This window comes from Brassica napus, unplaced genomic scaffold (genome assembly GCF_020379485.1).
Source record: "Brassica napus cultivar Da-Ae unplaced genomic scaffold, Da-Ae ScsIHWf_1410;HRSCAF=1992, whole genome shotgun sequence".
NCBI lineage: Eukaryota > Viridiplantae > Streptophyta > Magnoliopsida > Brassicales > Brassicaceae > Brassica > Brassica napus.
The window spans coordinates 65,955-74,411 of record NW_026014824.1 but is presented as its reverse complement, the minus strand read 5'-3'; the positions used below and the strand labels follow the sequence as shown (position 1 = coordinate 74,411).

At 52.8% G+C, this 8,457-nt stretch overlaps 1 non-coding gene across 1 annotated transcript; it reads left to right on the top strand.

Annotated features, from left to right (window-relative positions):
• The first annotated feature begins 8,017 nt into the window (after window positions 1–8,017).
• Window positions 8,018–8,173, top strand: LOC125597261. The gene has a single exon (XR_007331588.1). It is a non-coding gene; the product is annotated as a 5.8S ribosomal RNA (ribosomal RNA).
• Window positions 8,174–8,457: the final 284 nt, after the last annotated feature.

The following is an 8,457-nucleotide window of genomic DNA, read 5'->3' as shown; positions in this document are numbered from 1 at the left end:
GATACACAGCCACAGACGTCCTGTGTGTGCTGACGGACACACACGGACACACATGAACAGCCACGGACACACACAGACAGCCACGAACGTCCTGTGTCTGATGACGGACAGCCACGGACGTCCTGTGTGTGCTGGTGGACACCCACGGACGTCATGTGTGTACTGAACAGACAGCCCAAGTGGGCCAAAATCACCCAAACAGTCCACGGGAAGGGCCAGCATGCTGAGTCCAAGGACCAACGTGTTGATATGTGTACTGATGGACAGCCACGGACGGCCTGTGTGTGTTGATGGACACACACGGACACACACGGACAGCCACATACGTCTTGTGTGTGCTGACGGACAGACACGAACGTCCTGTGTGTGCTGACGGACACACCCAAACGTCTTGTGTGTGCTGACGGACACTCACAGACGTCCTGTGTGTACTGAACAGACAACCCACGTGGCCCAAAATCACCCGAACAGTCCACAGGAAGGGCCAGCGTGCTGAGTCCAAGGACCATCGTGCTGATATGTGTACTGATGGACAGCCACAGACGTCCTGTGTGTGCTGGCGGACGCCCACGGACGTCCTGTGTGTACTGAACAGAGAGCCCACATGGGCCAGAATCACTCGAACAGTCCATGGGAAGGGCCAGTGTGCTGATATGTGTACTGATGGACAGCCACGAACGTCTTGTGTGTGCTGACGGACACAGTCAGACACAGACGGACACACTCGGACAGCCACAGATGTCCTTTGTGTGCTGGCGGACACCCACGGATGTCCTGTGTGTACGGAACAGACAGCCCACTTGGGCCAAAATCACCCGAACAGTCCCCGAGAAGGGTCAGCGTGCTGAGTCCAAGGACCAACGTGCTGATATGTGTACAGATGGACAGCCAAGGACGTCCTGTGTGTGCTGACGACCACACACGGACAGCCACAGACGTCCTGTGTGTGCTGACGGACATACATAAACGTCCTGTGTGTGCTGACGGACACACACGGACGTCCTGTGTGTGCTGACGGACACCCACGGACGTCCTGTGTGTACTGAACAGACAGCCCACGTGGGCCAAAATCACCCGAACAGTCCACGGGAAGGGCAAGCGTGCTGAGTCCAAGGACCAGCGTGCTGAGTCCAAGGACCAGCGTGCTGATATGTGCACTGATGGACAGCCTTGGACGTCCTGTGTGTGGTGACGGACACACACGGACAGCCACAGACGTTCTGTGTGTGCTGACTGACAGCCACAGACGTCCTGTGTGTGCTGGCAGACACCCACGGATGTCCTGTGTGTACTGAACAGACAGCCCACGTTGGCCAAAATAACCCAAACAGTCCACGGGAAGGGCCTGCGTGCTGAGTCAAAGGACCAGCGTGCTGATATGTGTACTGATGGACAGCCACGGACAGCCTTTGTGTGCTGACGGACACACACAGACACACACGGACACACACGGACAGCCACAGACGTCCTGTGTGTGCTGACGGACAGACACGGATAGCCACAGACGTCCTGTGTGCTGGCGTTCACCCACGGACGTCCTGTGTGTACTGAACAGACAGCCCGCATGGGCCAAAATCACCCGAACAGTCCATGGGAAGGGTCAGCGTGCTGAGTCCAAGGACCAACGTGCTGATATGTGTACTGATAGACAGCCACGGATGTCCTGTGTGTGCTGACGGACACACACGGACACACATGAACAGCCACGGACGTCCGCAGTGTGGTGGCGGACACACACGGACGTCCTGTGTGTGCAGACAGACACCCACGGATGTCCTGTGTGTACTGAACAGACAGCCCACGTGGGCCAAAATCACCCGAACAGTCCATGGGAAGGGCCAGCGTGCTGAGTCCAAGGATCAGCGTGCTGATATGTGTACTGATGGATAGCCACAGATGTCCTGTGTGTCTGCTGACGGACACACACAGACACACACAGACAGCCACAGACGTCCTGCATGTACTGACGGACAGGCACGGACAGCCATGAACGTCCTGTGTGTGCTGGTGGACACCAACAGAAGTCCTGTGTGTACTGAACAGACAGCCCACGTGGGCCAAAATCACCCAAACAGTCCACAGGAAGGGCCAGCGTGCTGAGTCCAAGGACCAACGTGCTGATATGTGTACTGATGGACAGCCACAGACGTCCTGTGTGTGCTGGCGGAGACCCACGGACGTCCTGTGTGTACTGAACAGACAGCCCACATGGGCCAGAATCACTCGAACAGTGCACGGGAAGGGCCAGTGTGCTGAGTTCAAGGATCAAGGTGCTGATATGTGTACTGATGGACAGCCACGAACGTCTTGTGTGTGCTGACGGACACAGTCAGACACAGACGGACACACTCGGACAGCCACAGATGTCCTTTGTGTGCTGGCGGACACCCACGGATGTCCTGTGTGTACGGAACAGACAGCCCACGTGGGCCAAAATCACCCGAACAGTCCCCGAGAAGGGTCAGCGTGCTGAGTCCAAGGACCAACGTGCTGATATGTGTACAGATGGACAGCCAAGGACGTCCTGTGTGTGCTGACGACCACACACGGACAGCCACAGACGTCCTGTGTGTGCTGACGGACATACACAAACGTCCTGTGTGTGCTGACGGACACACACGGACGTCCTGTGTGTGCTGACGGACACCCACGGACGTCCTGTGTGTACTGAACAGACAGCCCACGTGGGCCAAAATCACCCGAACAGTCCACGGGAAGGGCCAGCGTGCTGAGTCCAAGGACCAGCGTGCTGAGTCCAAGGACCAGCGTGCTGATATGTGCACTGACGGACAGCCACAGACGTTCTGTGTGTGCTGACTGACAGCCACGGACGTCCTGTGTGTGCTGGCAGACACCCACGGACGTCCTGTGTGTACTGAACAGACAGCCCACGTTGGCCAAAATAACCCAAACAGTCCACGGGAAGGGCCTGCGTGCTGAGTCAAAGGACCAGCGTGCTGATATGTGTACTGATGGACAGCCACGGACGGCCTTTGTGTGCTGACGGACACACACAGACACACACGGACACACACGGACAGCCACAGACGTCCTGTGTGTGCTGACGGACAGACACGGACAGCCACTGACGTCCTGTGTGTGCTGGCGTTCACCCACGGACGTCCTGTGTGTACTGAACAGACAGCCCGCATGGGCCAAAATCACCCGAACAGTCCATGGGAAGGGTCAGCGTGCTGAGTCTAAGGACCAACGTGCTGATATGTGTACTGATAGACAGCCACGGACGTCCTGTGTGTGCTGACGGACACACACGGACACACATGAACAGCCACGGACGTCCGCAGTGTGGTGGCGGACACACACGGACGTCCTGTGTGTGTTGACAGACACCCACGGATGTCCTGTGTGTACTGAACAGACAGCCCACGTGGGCCAAAATCACCCGAACAGTCCATAGGAAGGGCCAGCGTGCTGAGTCCAAGGATCAGCGTGCTGATATGTGTACTGATGGATAGCCACAGATGTCCTGTGTGTCTGCTGACGGACACACACGGACACACACAGACAGCCACAGACGTCCTGCATGTACTGACGGACAGGCACGAACAGCCACGAACGTCCTGTGTGTGCTGGTGGACACCAACAGAAGTCCTGTGTGTACTGAACAGGCAGCCCACGTGGGCCAAAATCACCCAAACAGTCCACAGGATGGGCCAGCGTGCTGAGTCCAAGGACCAACGTGCTGATATGTGTACTGATGGACAGCCACGGACGTCCTGTGTGTGCTGACGGACAGACACGGACAGCCACAGATGTCCTGTGTGTGCTGACGGACACACATGGACGTCCTGTGTGTGCTGACGGACACCCACGGATGTTTGTGTGTGCTGACGGACACACACGGACACACACAGACAGCCACGAACGTCCTGTGTGTGATGACGGACAGCCACGGACGTCCTGTGTGTGCTGGTGGACACCCACGGACGTCATGTGTGTACTGAACAGACAGCCCAAGTGGGCCAAAATCACCCAAACAGTCCACCGGAAGGGCCAGCATGCTGAGTCCAAGGACCAACGTGCTGATATGTGTACTGATGGACAGCCACGGACGGCCTGTGTGTGTTGACGGACACACACGGACACACACGGACAGCCACATACGTCCTGTGTGTGCTGACGGACAGACACGAACGTCCTGTGTGTGCTGACGGACACACACAAACGTCTTGTGTGTGCTGACGGACACTCACAGACGTCCTGTGTGTACTGAACAGACAGCCCACGTGGGCCAAAATCACCCGAACAGTCCACAGGAAGGGCCAGCGTGCTGAGTCCAAGGACCAACGTGCTGATATGTGTACTGATGGACAGCCACAGACGTCCTGTGTGTGCTGGCGGAGACACACGGACGTCCTGTGTGTACTGAACAGACAGCCCACATGGGCCAGAATCACTCGAACAGTGCACGGGAAGGGCCAGTGTGCTGAGTTCAAGGATCAAGGTGCTGATATGTGTACTGATGGACAGCCACGAACGTCTTGTGTGTGCTGACGGACACAGTCAGACACAGACGGACACACTCGGACAGCCACAGATGTCCTTTGTGTGCTGGCGGACACCCACGGATGTCCTGTGTGTACGGAACAGACAGCCCACGTGGGCCAAAATCACCTGAACAGTCCCCGAGAAGGGTCAGCGTGCTGAGTCCAAGGACCAACGTGCTGATATGTGTACAGATGGACAGCCAAGGACGTCCTGTGTGCGCTGACGGCCACACACGGACAGCCACAGACGTCCTGTGTGTGCTGACGGACATACACAAACGTCCTGTGTGTGCTGACGGACACACACGGACGTCCTGTGTGTGCTGACGGACACCCACGGAAGTCCTGTGTGTACTGAACAGACAGCCCACGTGGGCCAAAATCACCCGAACAGTCCACGGGAAGGGCCAGCGTGCTGAGTCCAAGGACCAGCGTGCTGATATGTGTACTGATGGACAGCCATGGACGTCGTGTGTGCGGTGACAGACACACACGGACAGCCACTGACGTCCTGTGTGTGCTGACGGACAGTCACGGACGTCATGTGTGTGCTGGCAGACACACACGGACATCCTGTGTGTACTGAACAGACAGCCCACGTTGGCCAAAATCACCCAAACTGTCCACGGGAAGGGCCTGCCAGTAGTCATATGATTGTCTCAAATATTAAGCCATGCATGTGTAAGTATGAACGAATTCAGACTGTGAAACTGCGCATGGCTCATTAAATCAGTTATAGTTTGTTTGGTGGTAACTACTACTCGGATAACCGTAGTAATTCTAGAGCTAATACGTGCAACAAACCCTGACTTTTGGAAGGGATGCATTTATTAGATAAAAGGTCGACGCGAGCTTTGCCCATTGTTCTGATGATTCATGATAACTCGACGGATCGCATGGCCTTAGTGATGATGTTGTTGTTAGTGTTGTAGAGTTAGAGTGTGATGCCATATAGCTTGTGTGTAACCCACCAAGGACTTAGTGTTTCCTCAACCGCGTACCCAGTAGGTTTAAGGAAACCCCTTATTCGCTGGATCGAGAACACTCAGAGAGATGGGGTCATGGCCTATGGTTGAGTGGTTGCCCGATGGGGTAGTGACTGGCAGTGACCCGAACGTACTGTGGGCTGTCTTGCGGTGACCCGAACGTACTGTGGGCCGTAACCGTCGTGTGAAAACCAGCAGTGGCCCGAACGTACTGTGGGCCACGTTCGATTGAAAGTTCCTTCTTCTGGCCTTTGTGGCAGGGAGATAGGATATTCCCGAGGATAGAGGAGGAACACTAAGTCATAAAGGGCCCTAGTTATAGTGTAGTTACTGTAGAGGGTTGTTGAACCCTAGATTGAGTTGAGTTTGAGGTTAAGTGGTTAGCTAGTTATTAGCGGTTATAATTTCATATCGTTAGTTATATAGTTATTATTATCTGCTGCGTATTTCTTATATTGGTTATCTATTGAATTGGATTGATTTGTTGTTAGGTGAACCTCTCGCTTTAGATTGTTTGGGGTGGGATAGAGAGGGGTTGTATTTGTTAGTTCGGGATCATAATTCACTGAGTAACATTAGGTTACTCATCCAACTCCGTTGTCCTTTTTGCAGGTAGCTTAGGTAAGGATGATCGGATAACATGGTGTTGGACGTTAGGACCGCCGATGTAGATTTTCATGCCTTTTGTAAACGGTATTGTGGATTTATGTTTAGTTGACTCGTTTTGGCATTAGGCCGGGACCGGTCTCGAATTATATCAATGTATGGATATTTCTCGAATCAATAAAGTAATTGATTTATATGCGCTTCATGAGTGTAAGACCCATTCCTGGTCTCTCGACCCAACTGGATACGAATGCTTACTTATTAATTTCTTTGCTTGTCTGATTCATTCTAAGTCTTTTCTTTACTAAGTCATATTCGAATATGAGGTTCATAAACAAAGGGATAGATTGCACAGCAGAATAATAATGTATAAACTTTGTATTACTTAGAAACACGAGATTCAATACACAACTTCTTAACAGTCTCATAGACAATCACTAGTTCATCCCTAGCATCATCTAACCACACGTTATACAGCCTCTCACTGACCGAGCCTTCACGGCTCCTTGGCTTGACCAGAACCATCCTTAGTTCCTGAAACCACAACCAGATAAGCATTAATCATAACCGAGAATAGAACGGATTGATTCTATAATGCTTGGCTTGGTTCCTAGAACTTAGATAAACCTCAGTCAACATAATCATAAAACGTATGAACCTACCTACCGTATCCTAAGTCATTCAACCAACCACCCCTTGACTTAGAATCAGATAGACAGTCCAGAATAGATAAACAGAACACACGAACAGATCCGGATCGTCCCCAAAGACCAATCCGTCTAACCGGATAGAATCTAGGTGCGACCGGCCAATGGAGTCAGGCTCAATGGCCCAACGGACTCCCTTACCTGATCCGGCCTTAGGCCTGGATCCAATCGGCCGAGTAAGCCTCAAGCCTAATCCGGAAGGCTTAGCAACCGGTCAGACCTTGCGACTCTACCTTGGCTTAGACAAACCGTGCTGATATGATTCAACATGGGGAAACTTAAAGGAATTGACGGAAGGGCACCACCAGGAGTGGAGCCTGCGGCTTAATTTGATTCAACATGGGGAAACTTACCAGGTTCAGACATAGTAAGGATTGACCGAGTGAGAGCTCTTTCCTGATTCTATGGGTGGTGGTGCATGGTCGTTCTTAGTTGGTGGAGCAATTTCTCTGGTTAACTCCATTAAAGAACGAGACATCAGCCTGCTAACTAGCTACGTGGAGGCATCCCTTCACGACCGGCCTCTTAGAGGGACTATGGCCGTTTAGGCCAAGGAAGTTTGAGGCAATAACAGGTCTGTGATGCCCTTTGATGTTCTGGGCCGCACGCGCGCTACACTGATGTATTCAACGAGTTCACACCTTGGCCAACAGGCCCGGGTAATCTTTCAAATTTCATCGTGATGGGGATAGATCATTGCAATTTTTGGTCATCAACGAGGAATTCCTAGTAAGCGCGAGTCATCAGCTCGCGTTGACTATGTCCCTGCCCGTTGTACACACCGCCCATCGCTCCTACCGATTGAATGATCCGGTGAAGTGTTCGGATCATGGCGAAGTGGGTGGTTCGCCGCCTGCGACGTCGCGAGAAGTCCACTAAACCTTATCATTTAGAGGAAGGAGATGTCGTAACAAGGTTTCCATAGGTGAACCTGCAGAAGGATCATTGTCGTACCCTGGAAATAGAACGACCTGAGAACGATGAATCATCACTCTCGGTAGGCCGGTTTCTTATTGTGCCTACCGATTCCGTGGTTATGCGTTCATCCATGCCCAAGACTTCAGTTTTGGTTGGATCGTACGCATAGCTTCCGGATATCACCAAACCCCAGCACGAAAAGTGTCAAGGAAAATGCAACTAAACAGCCTGCTTTCGCCAACCTGGAGACGGTGTTTGTTCGGAAGCAGTGCTGCAATGTAAAGTCTAAAACAACTCTCGGCAATGGATATCTCGGCTCTCGCATCGATGAAGAACGTAGCAAAATGCGATACTTGGTGTGAATTGTAGAATCCCGTGAACCATTGAGTCTTTAAACGCAAGTTGCGCCCCAAGCCTTCTGGCCGAGGGCACGTCTGCCTGAGTATCACAAATCATCGTACCCCCATCCTCTTGAGGATATGGGACGGAAGCTGATCTCCCGTGTGTTACCGCATGCGGTTGGCCAAAATCTGAGCTAACGAAGCCAGGAGCATCTTGACATGCGCTGGTGAATTCAATTCTCATCATATAGTCAGACGTTCCGGTCCAAAAGGTATTGATGACCCGAAGTCCTCAACGCGACCCCAGGTAAGGCGGGATCACCCGCTGAGTTTAAGCGGAGGAAAAGAAACAAACAAGGATTCCCTTAGTAACGGCGAGCGAACCGGGAAA